The 21,266-nt window shown below is 50.0% G+C and overlaps 1 protein-coding gene across 1 annotated transcript in view; it reads right to left on the bottom strand.

Annotated features, from left to right (window-relative positions):
• Positions 1–21,266, bottom strand: part of ARK2C (arkadia (RNF111) C-terminal like ring finger ubiquitin ligase 2C) — a 128,469-nt gene that overhangs the window by 76,704 nt on the left and 30,499 nt on the right. The gene's annotated exons all lie outside the window — the stretch shown is intronic.

Here is a 21,266-nt window from a genome sequence, read left to right as displayed (position 1 = left end):
CCTGGCCCACTCTCTCCTGCCTCTTTACCCGGACTGTCTACTGCCCCTCTGAGCTATGTGAGGAATGAATTAGAAGAGAGCGTTGGCCAAGTGCCTGGTCCAGCAGCAGCACATGCCCAGGAATATCAGTGTCCCCCGCCAAGAGGAGTAGCTGCTCCTCCACCACCCAAACACTGCCCATCATGCCAAAGGTGCTAGAAATCAGAAAGTGGGGGACTCTCAAAATGACCTAAATCCTGTCTGCTATGGGCAGAAGGAAGGAGGAAGTGATGAGAAGTGAAAACAAAATGTTCCTCTCAAAGCCGCATGTCCAGCTCCCTGGCTCTTCCCACCTATAAAGACAGCACCGTGGCCCAAAAAAAGAAAATCTCCACTGAAAGGACCGCTCCCAGGGACAGGGAAAAGGTCCTTTTTTGTTCACTACTCTATAGCTTTTGACATGATTGGAATGAAATGGGCATTTAATCATCATCTGTTGGATGGAATGATGGATGGATGGGTGGGTGGGTGGATGGATAGATGGATGGATGGGTGGGTGGATGTGGGGTCAAGACATAAGATAGCTTAGCAGGATGGATGGGTGGGTGGGTGGATGGATGGGTGGATGGATGGATGGATGGATGGGTGGGTGGATGGATGGATGGATGGATGGATGGATGGATGGATGGATGGATGGGTGGGTGGGTGGGTGGATGGATGGATGGATGGATGGATGGATGGATGGATGGATGGATGGCTGGATGGATGGATGGGTGGGTGGATGGCTGGCTGGCTGGCTGGCTGGCTGGCTGGATATGGGGTCAAGACATAAGATAGCTTGGCAAGAGACCTGGATTCTAGTTCTGGCCCCAGTCCTTACAGGGCCTTAGGAAGAAAAAAATGATATTAACCCCTCTGCCTCTGCTTCCTACAAAACAACGATGGTTACACCTGCCCCAACTCCACCACAAAGAGAGCTCATTTCTCAAATGAAATGACTGCATATTTGATGGTACCTGGTAAACCATCAGATTTGTACAAACATCAGAGATGATGGTGATGATAATGCTGATGATTAAAGAGTAGCTGGGTATCGGACAGTCTACAGACCTCTGTATGTGCAGAGAAGGCTTTTGTTCAGCTTCCTTTCCAGTATAAGCAACGAGGAGGCAGCCAGAGGAAGAGAAATTCTGGCATGGTAGGTAGCTAACAGCATTCCCCTGAGAACATGGACCCTGGACTGATGGGGCCTTGGTATTTGCTGCTAAGGCCTCACAAAACTGAGGGTGAACCCCCATACTTTATTTTTGGTGAAACAGCTGAGAAAGAGGCCCAGATGGCTGGAAGCAACTCCCTTCTGCAGACAATGGGTTCATGGAGCCAGAGCATCAGGACTGCCAGACATCATCATGAGGTTATCTAGCCCCATCCCCTTATTTTAGGAAGATAACATTACAGTTTTCTTGACACATATTAATGAAAGCAACTCCTCCAGCCCCCGATACCTCACCAGGCTCAGCTGAAACTCTTATCACTTACAGAAGGGGGAAAAATTCCCTTTTCCAATAGAAAGGCAAACACTGATTTATTAATTAACTGCCTCGAGGGGGTTCTGCCAAAAGTGCAGGCTTGGAGCAAGAGGCTGGGGAGGGGCATAGAAGCTCTGGGAGGAGCTGGTGAAGGCTCAGCTCACACTCCAGGGGCTGCCAGCTGGCATTTCTTGATCAGGGGCTGTGGGGCTTGTGTTAAGATGTTCTGTCTGTGCATTTCAAAGTAAGTTTCGTTCCTGCTTCTACCTATCAGCAGGCAGGAACAGAATCTGTAGGATTTGGAGCTCCAGAGCCTGTTCTTTGTCCACTAGAGTCAGCAGAGCCACTCTGGAAAAGCTCCTGGACTCAGCCTCAACACCATTGTGCAACATCTTCCTTTTCAGAACCCCTCCCTACACACACAGGCACACGCACACTCACACACACGCAAGTCCTTCTAGTGCCCACATCCCTCCAGACAAAACAATCTGTTATCAGTTATTTACACCCACTTGTCCTCACAAGCCACCACTTTCATCTCCCAGGAGAGCTTACAATGTACCTCTCATCTCTGTGCAATTGGATTTGAGGCCCAGGAAGCAGCTCTGTAATTGGTGGGGCAGGACAAGATTCCCCTGGTCCCTGACATCACACCATCCAAGCAAACATTTTCTCTAACCCAATAGACAAGAGCTGGCACTGGCATGGTAAGCAAGATCTCTGAGAATATATGCCAGAGTTGGCTGGACCATCTCCCATGGAAAAGTCAAAAGGTATGCCAACTGAGAGGGTGCCCTGCACACCACTCTGGAAATCTTTGAGGGAGAGGGAACAGAGGTGCTGTCTGTGATGGGCACAAAGGTGTCCAGCAAGAAGTGAGTGGAGCTGAACCAGCTGTGTGTGTCCCCTGGCTCTGGGCTATATCTACCAGGGAAGACGGGCCATTTTCGTATTTTATGTTTTATTTTGTTTTATTTTTGTAGAGACAGGGTCTTGCTTTTTTTTGCCCTAGCTGGTCTCAAACTCCTGTCCTCAAGCAATCCTCATGCTTCAGCGTCCCAAAGCACTGGGATTATACCCACTTGTCCTCACAAGCATGAGCCACTGTGCTTGGCCATGATGGGCCATTTTCTAATTCATGCAAATGTGCAGAATGTGTTGGTCATGATCCCAAGTGAAAAGAGGTTGGAAGTAGATATGAAGCCCCTCTCTGCTGGGAGGCTTTGCTGCTTCTCCAGAGAATCTGAGTCACTTTGGGTATATGGGAGGCATATGTGTGTGTCTATGTGGCAGGAATGGAAGTGGTGTGTATCCGTGTGGTATGTATCCATGGGAAATACTCAAGGAAAGAGCAAGGGATTCAGGGGAGGATAGAAAGTCACTACCAGGTATATTTTAAGAACGAGGGACCTCCCAAGCCCCAGCTAGGAGAAGAGCTCTGAAGAAGAGCATCTCTGTGATAAAAAGGAAGAAGAATCAAGAATCCCCCTACACGCGCATACATGTACACACCAGCCTGCATGTCCAAGGGAAGACTGGACGCCATAGGAAGCCCCAGATGAGGCCTTGGGCATCCCAGCCCTCTGGGACTCCAGTGTCTGGGTCATCTTAATAACCAGAGTGGAATTCTAGGTGGAGGGAGGGGTTGGCCAAGTATATGAGGCTGGGCTGGAAGCAGGGCTGGGGCAGTGGTCTTGGACAGTAAAAGCCCTGCTGTACTGACTCCGTCTTGACCATCTCTGTCTTGAGCTCTCTGGCTAGAATCCCACAGTTTCACCCCCTGACTGCTTCTGTCGGCCGTTGATAAAATATATCCAAAACTTTTGAAATCAGACAAAAAGAAGACTGTGTGTCCTTTTAAAGTCACATTAGAGCATTGTCCGACAGACCTGCCTCAGAGTCACTGGCTTTCCACAGCAATATGTAATTTCATTTGACTGACTACTGAGCAGAGCCTGGACTCTGTAATATTAGTTGTTATCATTAGAAAACCAACATGGTGCCAAGGATTTTTGTCCGATGGAGAATATAATACCAAAGGTGATAGTTTTATTTTCCTGCTAGACATCAGCAAGTTTGTGTCTATTTCAGCAATCTTATTTCAGCATTACTTTTCCCATTACCATGTGTATGTGTATATATATTTTATATGCACATATTTTTCCTTGTATCCCCTTTTGAATCAGGTGCATCATCCTACCGGTCCCCTCATTAGCAACTTAAATAAATCATTGTGTATTTGTAGAAAAATTGTGTTTTTCACATTTCGAAATTTCAACTTGATGCCATCTTGGATTGACCCTCTGTCTTTAGTGACCAACACCCACTGCCTCTTCTGGATGGGAGGGACCTGACGGCATCTCCCTTTTTGGAAGCCATCATCTGGCCATGTCCCCCTGACCTAGCCAGCACTTACCCCAGCCTAGGCTAGGCCCTTGGCCTGCTCCTGGCCCACCATGCTGACAGGAAGGCAGGCTCGAGATGGATGCCACAGTCTGGCCAAGCCAGCCCAGCAGTCTGGGGAGTGCATGAGGTTCCAGACCCGGGGGGTAGGGGGAGTGAGTATTAATACATGCCAAGAAGACTGTGATGTTGTTTTCATAAAATAAGGGGTGCCTCACACCTATAATCCCAGCACTTTGGGAGGCTGGAGTGAGTGGATCACGAGATCAGGAGATCGAAACCATCAAGACCAACATGATGAAACCCCATCTCTACTAAAAATACAAAAATTAGCTGTACATGGTGGCAGGCACCTGTATTCCCAGCTACTCAGGAGGCTGAGGCACGAGAATCGCTTGAACCCAAGAGGCAGAGGTTGCAGTGAGCCAAGATCGTGCCACTGCACTCCAGCCCAGGCAACAGTGTGAGACTCTGTCTCAAAATAAATAAATAAATAAAATAAGGGATGGGGCTACATAACCTCATGGTGGTACCTGGCCGTCCCGATGCTCTGACGGTCAGGAGATATGGGTACTGCCGGTGACCAAGTTGCTCAGATGCCAGACCTTGCCATGTGTGAAACCCTCATAGTCTCTAAGTTAAGAGCCCAGGCTCGGCCCTCAGTCTGCTGCCTCTTCTCCCAGAGGGGCACGCCATGAGCCTGTGTTTCTTTCCCTGCACACAGAGGAAATCACACCTGCATAACCTCACAGGGCTGTGGTGGACACCAGAGGAGATGGACAATAGACAGAGAATGGTTGGAAACATAGGAAACTTAAGTCAGGCAAGGCTAACCGAGCCTGCTGGGATTCATGGGGCAGGCAGGGTTTTACTCTCAGTGGTAAGTAAAATAAGCAGTGAGAAAATAAGAGACTGACACTAGATGAATGTACTGATTTTTAAAAACATTCAGTGTATATAAGGGAAGGGATTCCTCTTTGTGATGAAAAGAAGGTGGTAAACAGCACATCTCTGAAAACCACAGGTTTGCAGACTCAGACCCAGCCAGGACCAGCCCAGGGCTCTGAGCTGCATAGTAAATCTGAAGCTGGACAGAGCCTGTGGGCCGTGAGGGTCTGAGAGCATGGGCCAGCTGTAGGCTCCTGCACTGCCTGATTTCCTCTCCAGTTGCTGACCTGAGCAACCCCTGCCTCCATGGGGTCTGTCTTTCTCAGGAGGAGGGTTGGATGATGGATGGTCCAGGAAGAATAGGTGTTGCCAGCAACCAAGCTGCTCAGATACCGGATCTTGCCATGTTTGAAACCCTCATAGCCTCTAATTTAAGAGCCCAGCCCTCAAAGCCAATCCAGCTCCCACAGATGCCCAGGCTGATGTAGGAAGGAGAAGAGCCTGCTCCATCCACAAAGCTGTGTCTCCCAGCACTGCCACTGGGCTCCTGCAGAGCATCTCACCCCTGAGACCTAAGAAAAGGGGAGGCCCTGCTGGTGCCTAAGCCCAAGCCTGGACCAGAGAGCAGGGAAAAGTACAAGTACATCTCTCTGAAGACACCTGCTCACCGGTGCTGCCTGAAACCCCACCTTTGGAGTTTTACTCCTAAGAACCTTTTTTTTTTTTTGAGCTAGTGTCTCACTCTGTCACCAAGGCTGGAGTGCAGTGGTACAATCATAGTTCACTGTAGCCTCAATCTCCTGGGCTCAAGTGATCCTCCCACCTCAGCCTCCCATGTAGTTGGGACTACGAGCACTTGCTATTATGCCCAACTAACTTTTTTTTATTTTTGGTAGAGACGGGGTCTCACTATGTTGCCCAGGTTGATCTTAAGTTCCTGAGCTCTAGCAATCCTTCTGCCTCGGCCTCCCAAAGTGTTGGCACTACAGGTGTGAGCCACCGCACCAGGCCACCTGAGAGTCTTGAAGATGTTTTTTCCCCTCCAGGAGGCTTCTCTAGAAATAGAAAGACCCTGAGAAGGACCACACAGGGACTCAATTGATGTCCCTGAGAGCACTGGGTGAGCACAGACATGGGCTCTGACTCCAGGGGTAAGGCCCAGGAAGGTCAAGCAGAGAAACACTGAATTCTCTTGGCACAAGACTTTCTTACGGCTGAACTTGCTCTTGTGGCCCAAAACGGGAGAATCTGACTCCTCAGAGGCCATAGAGGGGACAGTGAGTCTGGATGGAAACTGGGCTCTGGCCATAGAAGACAGAGGTGGTGCCTGGCCTTATCTCCATGCCTGGCTGACAAAAACAGGAATGCTTCCTCACTTCAGAAGAGCATTGTCCTCTCACTTCACAGGAAGGGCAGAATCATAACATTGTCCCCATTTTACAGACAGACAAACTGAGGCCCAGTAGAATGCCATGCCCAGGGATTCCCCGCACTCCCACACGTGGCCGGAGGTATGACTCCAAGTTTCCCACCCAGTAGTCAAAGGGGCACTCTATGACAAATGTGCTTCTGAGTGAAGGAATCAAGCCGGGCTGGATTCGCTCTCTGTAGGCTTCCTCTATCCCTGACTTTCCTTCTCCACCACTGTGCTGAGACAGGAAGGAGGGCTGGGGCAAGTGTGATGGGGACCTGGAGAAAAGACAGCTAGTCCTAGCCCCAGGGGTGGGGGGAGCACTAGTCTTGCAGCCCCTCTTTGTCCTTAGCTAACAGGCCACTCACAAGCAGACAGCCCAGGGCATGCAGGCTGGGATCGGGGCTCCAGAATCTCAGATACTGGGGACTGGGAACCTCAGAAGTCCCTGCTCCCAGCTCCCAGCCATAGGAGATTCTCCAGCTTCCCAGCGACAAGCACAGCATCTCCCTAAGGCAGCAGCTTCAGGAGGATGAAGTACTAGAACCTGAGGAAACGCAAGTGCCTGGGTCAGAGTTCACATAAGTAAAGCCCTGAGAACAAGGCCTGGCACACCACAAGCACTGTGCAAGCATCCATCACAATGGTTCCCACTTTGTTCTTGATGCTGTTATTGTCGTCATCATTACTGTCACTTCCTTCTAAAAGAAACCTTAGGCAAGTTCCTCTGGGCCTCCTTCAGCCCACGGGATGCCCCCTGCACACACCTCCCCAAGTCGCCAGAGGAAAGTGGCAGACAGCACCCATAGGCACCATCTTCCAAGTCACCCTTCCAGGCCCCAGCCCAGGTTCTGCCCCAGCTGTGCCAGATGCCACAGGAGAGTAGGCAAGCACAGCCAAAAGGCAGCAGAGAGACCATCCAGTCTTCCATTGTATAGCAGAGGAAACCAAGGCAGAGACACAGAGGTGGAGAGGAAGGCGGAGGTTCAAGACCCCTACACTGTGCCCCCACCAGGTAGGCAGTTTCTAAAAAGTTTAACCCAACAGCACAGCTCGTGGCTGGGGAGATTTTTGAGGCCAGCAGTCGGGAGGGATTTGGACATGGGGTGGCCTCTGCCTTTGGAGCCTCATCTCTTCTTTCCTATTCCAGTTGCATTTAAGATGAAGCCAGCAAGCAGGGCCGCTGGTGGGAATGTCCCAGTGGGCCAACGACCCCGGGGACAGGACAGCCAGGCAGATGGCTTCTGAAGGTAGAAGTTTAGCAAGGGACACCCTCTCAGGATAGCCTCTAGGCATCTCTGGAAGGGTCCCTGAAACAGACCCCTTTTATCGAAGTCCTCCTCCCCTGTCTGTGACCCTGAAGTCACATGTCACTTTAGATTCAGAAAGTACCTTAGCTCCCCAGAGTCGCTGACTGAACTGGCCACCTCCAGGAATGCCACACATTCACAGTTGGTGGGGAGAGAATTCTGAAGGTAGCTTCAAAGAGCAGCTTTGCCATGTGGGGCAGGTGGGAAGAGAAGGGGTCAAGAGAAAGAAATGAGGTCGGTGCTGCTGGCCAGACCCAGAAGCCAAGTCACTGTGTGACCTCAGGTAGGTCACTTAACCTCTCTGGACTTATTCCCTCATGCATAAAATGGACTAGGGGAGGGAAGGTGGGTGTGAGGATAAGTACAGGCCTTTAGAATCTGTAAGAATAAGATATAAGTGCTTTGTCTTATGAGATTGATTTGTTGTTTTAAATTTCAAGTTAAGTTTAAGGAGAGGGTTTTGTGTTTGTCAAAATGGAGACAAGTACAGTCAACGAGCTTAAAAACCTGTGGACTAGATGCCCCCCAAAATAAATTAAAGAGATTTTCCTTGACTGAGGAAGTTGCAAGAACAACAGCATTTCCAGCAACTCATATTATGGGGTAAAATCGGAGTGTTGGGGGGTCTGGGGGCTCCCAGAAGGGATGATGAGGCCCCCAAGCCTTCCCTTTTCTTCATTGCCCCCAACACCCACACACTCTGGGGAACAGATGCTGGCAGATGTCCTCTGGTGCCCCCCTCCGTCCCCAATCCAGGTCTAATTAGGAGCAGGTAAGCCCCAGGGACAGTGGGGTCCCTCCATTTGACATATGGTTTGTTTTAGCTGCTTATTTGTCAGAGCCACACTGGGGGAGGAAGAGTGGAAGGTGGATGAGACGTGACCTATGCTCATGTTTAACCCACCTCCTTCCTTGTGCAGCCCCCCACCATCCATAGCAGCCCACCTGCCCCAGAACTTCCTCTTAGATGCTTCATGATGCCAAGTCCCACCCTCTTGCACACTTTGCCCTAGACATGGTGGCCTGAACATCATACCCTAAGTAGAACATGCATGTATGGGTTCATGCCACTCTGTCTGCCCAGGATGTTCTCAACCTTTGTTTATCAAACTCCTATTTGATAAACAGTGGCCATGCTTGCTGGCCTCATCTTAAATGAAACTGGAACAATTGGACCATATGTCAAATGGAGGGACATTTGACACCTCAGAACTTTCTCCAAGCTCCCTGAAGCCTTTCCAGTTTGGGTAGTGACTTAGAGAAAGAGGTGCAAAAGTCCACCACTTCTCACCCTGACCCTCCACAGTGTTCAGATAGATGAATGTGTTAAGAGCATATGCCCCAGGCTGAAAAGTCCCAGAGCCTGGCTTCTGTCCCTGGTGCTGATCCAAACTGCTGTGTGGCCTTCAGCAGCCACCCAGCCTCGGTTTTTCCATCTGTAGTGTAGGCAAAGGGAGAAACTATGGTGTGATACTGTGTAGACTAGAGCAAGGCACCCGAGGGAATGTGCAGGGTCCTTGTCTTGCTTTTGAATACCACAACCTCAAACTTGCTCCCCGATATAAGTTGATAAATGGCTTGGAGCATTAATGGAACCTGCATTAGGATCTGGAACAGCAGTTAGCTGAAATGCAAATCTCAGGGCCATTTTCCACTGGCTGCATCACTCGACATCTGCAATGCAGCAGTTGCCAATACCCCTCACCCTCTTGCCAAATACCTCTTAAACCCAGGCCTCCTCTTTGTCCTGCACCACCTCTGTTGTGCTCCACCACCATCCATGGCAGACTTCCTGCCCCAGAACTTGTAGGATGTTTGATGATTCCAACTCCCACCCTCTTGTACCCTTTGCTCTAGACATGGTGGCCTGAGCATCACACGCTAAATAGAACAGTGCATTTATGGATTCCGCCCACTCCCTCCACCCAGAAGGCTCTCAACCTTTGTTTATCAAACTCCTATTCATCTCACAATGCCCCATCACATAGCAACACCTCCCTGAAGCCTTTACTGAACCCTCACGCCTTTGTCCTCAGGCAGAATTAATGACACCCTCCTCTGACCTCCCATATATTTGGTTCATAGACCCTTCATATATGCCTCTCCCTTTACCTGATACACTCTCCCTGGCTCCCTAGCTCAACCTACACTCCCTCACCTAACAAAATACTGCTGTCCTTCAGGTCACCTCTCCCACACTGCTTCCTTCCAGAAAACCTCCTCCAACCACTTGCTCCCCCTCCTATGAAGCACCCTCCTATGGGTTCTCAGGACGCTCCACACAGAGACATTTGGGAACTCTTACTGCTTTTTATTTGTCTGCCCTCTTGGCCTCCCTGAAAGACACACATCATTGTGTGTCTAGCACAATGCCTGGCTCATAGCAGTTTCCCCTTACTTGTTGAAGGAAGGGAGAGAAAGATGGATGACATGAGCTGTCAATCTCAAGTTTCCCATTTCAGCTTTATGAAACTTTTTTTCATTAAAGGCTATTTACTAAAGATGTGAATTTAAAAGGGATATATTATATACCTTCTTCAGCTATCTCATATGAATATATTTGCAATTTAAATAACCCCCATGGTTAGGCCATGTTCTGATTGGAGTTCTGATGCAGTCACCATATTCAGACCTCTCCTAGTACAGGTAAGACGCATTGCTGCCTCCTCCCAGGTACCTGGTCACTCCTCGGGGCAGGGGCTGGGTTTTGCATCTTTGACTCTCTCACAATCCCTGCACATAAAAGATTCTTGGCCAGGCTCAGTGACTCACACCTGAATCCCAGCACTTTGGGAAGCAAAGGTGTTCGACCACAAAGTCAGGAGATCGATACCATCCTGACCAACATGGTGAAACCCCATCCCTACTAAAAACACAAAAATTAGCCAGGCATGGTGGTGCATGCCTGTAGTCCCAGCTACTTGGGAGGCTGAGGCAGGAGAATCACTTGAACCCGAGAGGCAGAGGTTGCAGTGAGCCAAGATCATTCCACTACACTCCAGCCTGTGTGACAGAGTGAGACTCCATCTCAAAAAAATAAATAAATAAAAAGATTCTTGACCAGTGCTGGCTAAACTAACTTCAAATGAACTGAATTGAGGTCCCAAAAGAAACTTCTTTCCAAATCACAGGGGCATAATTTTGCAACATCCTACAAAATCTGGTCTCATAGTCCAGAGCACAGGTGAGGTCTGAGGTCCCATCAGGGCGGGGGAGCCCAAACGTCTCTGACAAAAGTATCTCCACAAGAGGCTGCACCTTCTGTTTCCTTTATGCTTGTGCTTCCTCTGTCTACCTGCCAGGAGCAAAGTTCAAAACTAGGCAATCCAGGGCCACTCTGTGGCCTCTGCCACATCCTGACTGTTTTCCCGGCATGCTCCTTAACCACACGGAAGCTCACTTTTCCTGTCCATAAAGTGGGCATCCTAACACTTGCCTCATAGAGATTCTTGACACAGAGGAAGTAGCCAACTAACGTCAGCCCCTTGCATGCTGAGTGTTGACTTTGGAGAGAACTAAAAGTAAACAGGAAGGACAGGTGACCATTTTGCTGCCAAGGCTATTAACAAGCTGGGGGCCTAATAGCAGGTGCCGAGAAGAGCCCATGGCCCCTCAGCCACAGATGAGGGTGACAGAGCGGCCAGGGCTTGCTGTGATGACCCTGGACCCAGCTCTGTTCTGAGCCCTGCGTACTCACTGCCCCACTTCACCCTCAGGCCACCCGCTGAGCTATTATCATCCACTTCATAGATAAGAAAATGGAAGCAAAAGAGGATGAAGTCACTCACCCAAAATTGTACAATCTCATCAAAGGCAGGGACTGAGCCTGTTTTGCTATTTCCCCAGCCCTTAGCCCAGGGCCTAGAACCTAGATCAGCCACCAGTGTTTGATGTAAGCAGAGTCCATGGTTGCCAGGAGGGATTGGAAGGACACCCAAAGGTTTTCTGCCCTATGTGCTTCTCCCACCTCAAAATACTGCCCCCACCTTGCCTATCGTGGGGTCTCAACTTCACATAAAACTGCTGGGAACAAGAGAACTTCCAGGATGCATAAGCCCACGTGGCAGCTCAAATAATGGTGCAGTTCATAAAAGGAGCTAAGGAAATGGAAGCCAGGACAAGTGTTATTATTATTATATTATTATTATTTGAGACAGAATTTCACTCTGTCATCCAGGCTGGAGTGCAATGGTGAAATCTCAGCTCACTGCAACCTCCACCTCCCAGGTTCAGGCAACTCTCCTGCCTCAGCCTCCCAAGTAGCTGGGATTACAGGTACACGCCACCACACTCGGCTAATTTTGTTTGTTTGTTTGTTTTTTGTACAGAAGGGATTTTACCATGTTGCCCAGGCTGGTCTTGAACTTCTGGACTCAAGTGATCCTCCCACTTCAACCTCCAGGAGACCTCCCAGAAAGTGCTGGGATGACAGGTGTGAGCCACTGCACCCGGCCAGGTCAAGTACTTGTGATGAAAGGGAAAGGAACAGTCTAAAGTCAATATCTAGATGCGGCCAGTGAGAGCACAGGAGAATGTGGTCAGGGCAGCCTGGAAGGAGCCTGGGGGCTCTGAGGGCAGGGGGAGTTGGAAGGATGCCGGAAAAGACTCACACAGATGCAGATAAAGCCTGCCTGAGCAAGAGTTGCAGGAAGAAACCCCAAATCCCTGGCAAAGCATGCCTGTGCCTCTTTCTGGTCCTCCACCTGTGTTACAAGGACCTGGGGCCTGCCAGGGGCCCAGAGACCTGAAGGGGACATTTAGGAGGGAAGCCAGGAAGGCAGTAGGGAAGTGTGGTGATGGGGGAGGCCCTCAGTGCCAGAGGTCGGACTCAAGGGGCTTCTCACTCATGACCCGTCATCAATCAAATTGCCCTCTCCGGGCATGCAGGGCCCTTTTTTCCCCAGGAAGGGTCTCCAGGAATGCTGGGGTTGGGGTGTAGGGCCCCCAGCCCCCCAATTCAGCCAGAGCACTGTTGTTTTTGTGTGCTCTATTTACTGGACCTCCGTATGAGACTTTGTTTGAAAGGGGAAAAGATGGGAGAGGATTCCTTTGATTTTTTTTTTTAAGTTTAAAAAACAAAGAATTAGAGCAAAAGAGAAGGCATAAAGCCACCTGGCTGGGAACTGAAATCCTGACACAGGGTACAGCACAGGTGAAGCCTGAAGACGTTCTCCTGAATAAAATAAGCCAGACACAGAAGGACAAGAGCTGTGTGGTTCCACTGACATAAGGGGCCTAGAGTCGTCAAATTCAGAGACAGAAGGTGGAATAAAGGCTGTCAGGGGCTGGCGGGAGAATGGGGAGTTAGTGTTTAATGGGGACAGAGTTTTCATTGCAGAAGGTGAGAAAGTTCTAGAGATGGATGGTGAAGATAATAGCATAGCAATGCGAATGCAGCTAATGCCACTAAATGGTGGCACTTAATGGTTGAAATAGCAAATCATGCATTATGTGTATTTCCCCACCATAACAATTCATTCATTAAATAATTGAAAAAAATATATTTTGGTGGGAAAAAAAAGCTTCCTGGCTGGCCCCTGAGTCTCTCTGCACTCGTTCAAGCTGCCAGGGCCCCAGTCTTCTTGTGTGTGAGAAGTTTCCATAAGGGGACCCCTGGTGGGGAGGGGAGGTGGGGGACAGGGATGACGCTGCCCCAGCCTGGCCCTGCTCGCGCTGCAGGAAGAAAAGAACACCAGGAGTAATTAGAAACATGAGGGGCCTGGGTTTACCATGGGAACCGCAGCACGGGCGCTACACAGCCCCTTTGTCGGAGCAACTGTCCATCTGCTTCTGGGAAAACAGGCAGCTGCCAGGAGGGCTCAGGGGCACGGGGTCTGGGGCAGGGAGTAGGAGGGGGGTCTGCGGGCCAGCGAGCCCCAACTCTGCCTTTCATGGGCTGCACATCCTGGCCCAGGCACTAAGCCTGTCTGAACTCAGCTTCCCCATGTGTAAGATTCAGATAACAACTCCCCCAATGCCGGCAGATATCCTGGGGAGAGCCCTGTCCTGAGACCCGAGAAGTGTCATTTAGACACCTGTGGACCTCTGCTAGGCTGTCCCTGGAGCCCAAGGAGCCAGTGTGGGGCACTCAGCTCTCAGCCTCAAGGTCAGTGGGGATCTGTACAGCCCTCAGTGTCCAGCCACAGTGCTGTCTCTCATTGTCACTTTCAACTGGGTCATCAATAGCCAGAGACATCATTGCAGTAAACTGCTCCCCAGGATGCACCCAGGTAGGCCAGTCCTTCCACAGCAGGACGCTGCAGGGCACTGTCAAGAGGCCTAGAGAGAGCCCACTATCCACTGGGTGACTCTAGTCCAGTCCCTCCTGTACCCAGCAGGCCAGCCGCCTTCCAGATGACTGTCAAGATGAAGGGCAGGAATGGAATCTTAGAAAGCACTAGGCAAGCTTTGTGGAAGTGCACAGTGTTACTCTTTCTGGCCTTTGGGTGGGCATTAGCCATGCCAGTCCAAGAGCTCAAGGCCCTGGAGGCTGCTGGAGGCCTGTGGAGGAGATGGCATTCTGGCAGGGGCCCAGAGAATGGGGCAGGAGGCCCTTCTGTTCACTTGGGTGTGTGATGAAAGGGATGAGGGAGCCCTCTGTTTACCAGTTACCTTTGGAGTTTCTGGCCTAACCTTTGGCACATCCTCCAATACGTGTGCATGCATGCACACACACACAGAGCTTCCAGTTTCCCAGCAGGAGGGTCCCCCTCCCTGAGTGAGGCTGCTGATGGTGCCATTAGGAGGCTGTGGGAAAAGAAGGGAGAGCGGAGGGCATGGTGGTGAGAAAGCTCATTGCTCCTGTGCCCAGGAGGCTTCCTGGACACCACACGGCCCTTACATAACAGCCCCACAGTATGGTTAGAATAAAGGAAACATATGGATTTGGGCACTCTCAAAATGTGTGGGGTTTAACAAATGTGGATAAAACAGCCTGGCCACAGGCAACAGAAACTCTTTGTTCCTATTAGCCAGAGCCTGAGAAGGCTCAGCTCCCTCCTTCTGCATCCCTGACCCCCAACCCTAGCAGGTGACCCCCAACCCCTCAGGCTAGCCCCTCCCATTGGAACCCAGACACCTGCCTATGATCATGGTCATGTGTCCTTATACAGCGTCACTCCCTTCCAGGCTGCAACAAGCTAGAATGTGGGGTGAGCTGGAAGGGGGCTTACTAAGGTGGCCTCACGCCGGGTTCATTGAGATGACAATGATGCCGTTTATGTTACTATTTCTGGGCTGCTCTGCGCACTGTTTCATTGGGTCCTTACGCAGCCTCTGGGAGGGGTAATGGTGGGTTTACTGCTCTCAGCTGGGCGATGGTGGGACCAAGGCAGGAAGAGGGAAGTGGCTTGCGTTGGGATGCACAGCAAGTGGGTGGCCGATGAGCACAACAACTTAGCGCCACATCTCAAACCGGGCTCTCTCCAGAACACTATGCTGCCACCCTGATAGCATCCTCGGGAGGGATCCATGGAGGACCGTTGAGTGCCTCTGAATTTGGCAGTTTTGAGGTATAGCCCTGTCCAGCTCCTCAGGCCCTGCAGCCAACCTCCAGCCACCAGACGTGCCATCACGTCTGTGGGAATGCCAGTCCCTTTCTTCTGCCCTAAAGGAACAGTGGGCCTCATCTTCAGGATATCTCCTGATGTGGCCCATCCAGGACCCTACAGTCAGCTCTCAGAAGTGACATGAGACTAAGTCTAGAATGTTGGGAGTCAGTAGTAATACGTTGATTCCCTTAGCACCTGGCATGGGGTGGAGTCCGGGGAAGCCTCACCCACACCTGGAATGTTTAAGATCAGGCATGAGAAGCGTGGCCGATGGTGACAGCTGCCACCTGGGGCCAGACAGGATCCAGAGTCTGAACTCAGATCCTGAGTTTGAACACGTTTTCCCTAAAGCCAAGGATAGAAAAGTCATTCCTATTCATCACGGACCCTGCCTGGGGAGCAGGGTCTCCCCAAACCTCCTCCTCCATCCATCTCAGCTCATGGGAACTAGACCTGTGTAAAGAATTGGTTGATGACATAAGCTCTGCAGACTGATTTTCTTGCATCTATTTTTGGCTCCACACCTTTTAGCCTTATCTTGGACAAGATTATTAGCTCTTTAATGCCTCAGTTTTCTCATCCGTAAATGGGAATGACGATGTCTTCCCTCCCCTGCCTATAGAGATGATTGTAAGGATATCACGTGAAGCCTTAGATGAGCCTGGCCCAGCACAGTCCTCATAAATGTTAATAGTCCTTTATATCTTCCTTCTATAAGAGCAGGAAATGAAGTGGGGACCCAGATTGGTAGATGAGCCTGGAAAGAAATGCTGGGAGGGAAGACGGGCAGCAAGGCCTTTCTCAGCTCCTACACCTTGAGGGGACCACAGGCAGCAAGAAGCTCCTCTGGCCCCCAGAGTCCCCACCAGAATCATCCCCAACTCCAAGGTGCATGTGTGTGTGTGTGTGTGCACGTGTGTGTGTGTGCACATATGTGTGTGCATGTGTGTACATGTGTGTGTGTGCACGTGTGTGTGTGTGTGTGTGTAGGCCCAGCAGCTCTCCCAAGAATGGTTTAATTGGTGTTAATTGTTAATTTACAGCAGATGGGCCCAAGGGGTCCTGGGTCATACCCTCACACCAAGATCTCAATAGGAAAAGCAAGCAATGGCTCTCTCGACCTCTTGAAATGTGCATGCGAAGTCTTACTTTGTTGATTAGAAATGGGAAAAGGGTGTGTGTGTGATGAGAGGAATAAGGAGTCCTCTGTTTACAAGCTACCTTTGGAGTTTCTAGCCCCCTCAAAGCAAAGCAGAACGAAATGAGATAGGCTAGAAACGTGTCCCCACCTCCAACAAGGAGCTCCAGGCCAAAGTTTGGCTCTGTGAAAAAGTAAGTTGTAGACAAAATCTGTGGACAAAGTTGGCTACGTTGAGTGTGAGGGAGTGTGAACGGGGAATCCCGTCCTGCAAACCTAAAGCAACACCTCACTGACCAGCAGAGGGCTTCTGAGATGTCGCTCAACCCCTGACTCTCTTCACTTCACAACCAGGCCTTCAACATTGCCCAGAAGCTGGCCTGCTTCACCTCTTCTTCCCCAATCAGCTTCCTCCCTGTCCTGTCCTCTCCCACCTCCCTGCCACCCCAGCACACACAACAGCCTTCTACAACACCCTCTGCTCAGCCTTACCCCCCTGCTCCTCTAGCAAATCCCAGCTCAGGCCACCCTGCCTCAGCCCAGCCCGTCTTGGATGATGGATGCTGCCATCTTGAACCACCCTTCAAATTGGATCCTGAGAGTCTGGAAACGACCACACATTGTTTCTAGATACAATAAGCTTTCTTGTCCACAGAGCATCCACACAGGGGAAAAACACATGGCCTTTTATTTCATGGAAGTCTAGATTCAAATCCTGGCCTACCATTTATTAGTTGTATAAAGTTAGACACATAGATTAATTTCTCAGGACCATGATTTCTTAATCTCTGTGTAGTAACACTTAAACCACACGATTAAACAATATCAAACAATCCAAGTAAGTACCATAGTGCCTGGCACATAGAAATGGTGACAGTAAACATTCACTGAGCAATCACTGTGTGCCATGCACTGTTCTAAACACTATGTGTACTAACAAATTCTCCCAACCACCCTCTTCACTGAGACAGCCTGATTATGAGGGCACCAGGCAATGGGCCAATGGACCCACCTGTCATTGAGTAGCCAATTCTACCCTGCCTCAAAGAGTGTCGATGCAAGGCTTTGGCGTAAATGAACAGAACCAGAGCCACTTCTCTTACAAGAAAGGGATGGCTTCTTTCTCAGGTCACCACTATGGACAAATTGTTTCCTGCTTCCCACACCGAACATAAATGCAATCCCCCAGTTCGTGCTCAGATCCTAGATTATCCTGAAAATCATTGAATTGTTGACTTTCAAAGCAGATAGAAACCTCAGAGGTCATCTGGTCCATCCTATACCTGGAGAGCCAGGTATGACAGCCAGCATGGAGGTGGAGGGGAGCAGAACTGAGCCAGTTGAATAAGAAGCTAAATATTCCATAAGGTTCTTGGAAAACCCCCAAAACTCTGCATCTGTAAGTGGAGATCCCACATCCCCCAGCAGATGGGCAGCCGGTAGGAGCCCTTCATCCACCCAACCCCAGTGTCTTCCTGTTGTGTTGGCTTTATGAGGTCCTTAGCATTATTTTGCTCGGTGATTTATTTCCTTTTTCTTGGAAACTAAGTATACGATGAATTTCCTCTTGTGAATCTCAGAAGCCCAACAGGATGACTGGGCCCTAAGCCAGTGTTAGAAAACCCGTTCCTTCCAGCAAGACACAGAAGACCGTTTGCTAGACTTGGATTTTTGCTCACCAAGACTGTTTTGTTTCCTGTGGTTTCCCTAGTGCCTAGCACAGCGCCTGACAGGACAGGCGGTCTGCACGTATGTGTTGAGTAAATACAATATGAGGATGTGATTGAATAAAAGAATGCACCTAATCTCAGGACTAAGAAGGATAGAGAAAGCTTTCATGCCAGAGCTACATTTAAGACTTTTTCGAAAGAAACACCTTGCTCCCCATTTTAAAACATTTCAGAAACCCTACTATTCCTCTCAGCCATGACTCTCGTATTTAAGGACCACTGCGTTGTGAAGAAGTTCTGGAAATTCTGCATTGCCAGGCACTGCCATTTATTAAGGGCAGAAGAAATCCGGGAAGCTACTCTCCATGCCTCCTCACCAAGTTTTCTGAGCCTCATCATAAAAGGACTATCTGAGTGGAGGTATTTGGGAGAATAGGAGATCTTCTGCAGGGGTTAGGCTGGGCTTGGGGAGGAGGGAGAGGTCACACCGTCAACTGCTCCCAGCTGTCTCCCCCTAATCTGCCAGAGGGCTTAAGCCTACTATATCACAAGAGTTATCTTTTTTTTTTTTTTTTTTGACACAGAGTTTTGCTCTTGTTGCCCAAGCTGGAGTGCAATAGCACAATTTCAGCTCACCACAACCTCTGCCTCCCAGGTTCAAGCAATTCTCCTGCTTCAGCCTCCTGAGTAGCTTGGATTACAGGCAATGTGCCACCACACCCAGCTAATTTTGTATTTTTAGTAGAGATGGGGCTTTTCCATGTTGGTCAGGCTGGTCTCGAACTCCCAACCCCAGGTGATCAACCCGCCCTGGCCTTCCAAAGTATTGAGATTACAGGCATGAGCCATTGCGCCCGGCCAAGAATTACCTCTTAATTAGACCCCACCTTGCACTGATCCTCCATTGTCTATTCATAAGATGTGGCTTTTCCTTCTCAGGATTTGAACTTCCCTCTAATGGGCCCCCATATTTCCACCTCCCCTGCAGTCATTCCCATACCCTTGCCCCCAGGCAAATCTAGCCACAAAGCTGGAGCTGCCCTACTGAATGAGGATGTGCAAACAGAGCAGCAAAATGAGATGTCCAAGGTCACAAAATGAGAAAGTAACCCAGCCCTCAAATTTGGGGCTCTGCGTATCAAGAGCCAGCATTCTTGTGAAGACATAGGTACATCTGTTCATTAGTGGAGAAAAGGCTCATCCAGCGACTTCTAGAGACAGACATGGGTCATCCCAAAAGACACCCCCTGTACTCTTGACCCTATGTGACCCTGAGTCAGTGTGGAGTAAGGACCACTGACGGGGCTTGGGTTTCTGAAGAGCCCAATGGGAGTCTCAAGGCCTGAACTCAGGCCACCTCCTGCTAGCCACACCCCCTCCCCTTCAGCCAGGTGAAGTTCCAAAGAGCAGCTCTACTCTCCGTCCTCTAACAAGAAGGCAGGATTCTGCCTGGAGAGGACATGGCAGAAGACATAGGGAACAGTGATCAAGCAGGAATATCAGGAGAACCAGAGACTCACAGGGCATCGGAAGCAAGGGGACTCCCAGAGATCCCCAACCCCTCACTCTTCTCCAGTCACAGAGGGAGAAACAGACCCCTGAGAATGTAGGAGAGACCCAGCTGGGACCAGAGGGCCAGGTCTCCTGAGTCCTGGGTTAGAGCTGTTTTCTACCCAGAAGTTCCACTAAAGCTGGCCAGAGTCAGCCACCTGCTGAGGCCCCAAGCCTCCTGCCTAGAGGGCAGGAGAGCAGACAGATCCAGTGGACCTGACTCTTCTGGGGATTCTATGGCTCAGTGGCCATGTGGTCCTCAGATGGGCAGAGAGAGCCTGAGGACAGGAGTGGCCCAAGTAGGCGTGTGAATCACCGAAGGAGGTTACAGTGCCTCCAGCTCACTTTTGGCCACATCTGAGAAAACAAAATCCAGCTATAAACCAACCCTAAAATCCAGGCATCAGGCAGTAGATGGGAGGGCTTTTCCAGTTAGAAGGGAGGTGGCCTGAAATCACATGTCTGGAGTCACCTCACCTGTGCGTGTTGGGGCGAAGGGTCCTCTGCGGAGCCCACAAAATGAGCCCCTCTCCAGTTACTTAGAACATGTGTTTTATGACTTTAGAGCTTTTTTCCTGAAGTTTGTTAGACCACACCAAAACATGCTTTGTTTAATGTTGTTAACTTTTGTGAATTTTTGACCCAAGCAAACTTTTGGTTGGCTGAAAGTGCACGGGTGGAGGTGGGGAGGGCAGGAAGATCCTGGAAGAGCTTTATCCTCAGAAAAGCAGGTCAGGAGCCAGGTGCGGTGGCTCACGTCTGTAATCCCAGCACTTTGGGAGGCTGAGGCAGGCAGATCACTTGAGGTCTGGAGTTCAAGATCAGCCTGGCCAACATAGAGAAGCCCAAGCTCTACTAAACATACAAAAATTAACGGGACATGGTGATCTGTGCCTGAAATCCCAGCTACTCAGGAGGCTGAGGCATGAGAATTGCTTGAACCTGGGAAGCAGAGGTTGTGGTGAGCCAAGATTGCACCACTGCAGTCCAGCCTGGGAGACAGAGAGAGACTGTCTCAAAAAAAAAAAAAAAAAAAAAAAAGGGAAGAAAAAGAAAAGCAAGGTCAGGGAACAGATTCAGGGCCTCAGATCCACTGAGAAGTGATTCTGGAGGTCACAGAAATGGTGGCCCCTATAAATTCATATGACTGCCTCAGTTCCGCTCAGAAAGTCCAAGGAGACCCAACATAAATAAGTATGTTTCCTCAAGGAGCTTACAGTCAGCAGGAAAGACAAGGCCAGCTCACTGTGACAGTGAGAATCTTAGCTCCTCAAGCAGCCCACAAGTCCCCCATGGGCAGTATGTGACTTGACAGCTGCTCTCCCCCATGTCTCCTCCCCTGGGTCCATGACAGGGCTGTACACTGAGTGGACATCAACCAGCACACAGGAGGGAGGTTTGCAGGGGTGAATCAGGGATCCAGGGACCACTGGGTGTATCCTGATTTGTGGATATCTCAAGTGGGGGACCCCAGAGGCCCTAGAGAAGCCAGGAACCAGCACTGTCTCCAGGCAGGTACACGCCTGGTGGCTGGAACACTGCAAGCAACAGCAGCTCTGGCTGGGGCCACTGTGGTGTGTGCCTTTAAATACTTTATAACATCTAAAATATAGCTGTCTCTTCTGCAGGGTAGAAGACCTGGCCTTTGCTTCCTCTGCAGCCAAAGGAAATGCAAGAATTAAGAGTGCTCATCTTCAGGGCCACACGAAAGCCCAGAGAAGGAGGAATGTTCTTGGCTCACGGCTCAGCAAAGCCACATTCATTTAGACTCCAGAGATTTAGACTGTGTTGTAATGCCCATTCATTCAGTCTGCAAGTACTTACTGAGCATTTACTA

The sequence above is a fragment of the Callithrix jacchus genome, chromosome 13 (assembly GCF_049354715.1).
Source record: "Callithrix jacchus isolate 240 chromosome 13, calJac240_pri, whole genome shotgun sequence".
In the NCBI taxonomy this organism is placed as follows: domain Eukaryota; kingdom Metazoa; phylum Chordata; class Mammalia; order Primates; family Cebidae; genus Callithrix; species Callithrix jacchus.
The sequence above is the reverse complement of the archived record's forward strand: the minus strand, read 5'-3'. Positions and strand labels throughout refer to the sequence as shown.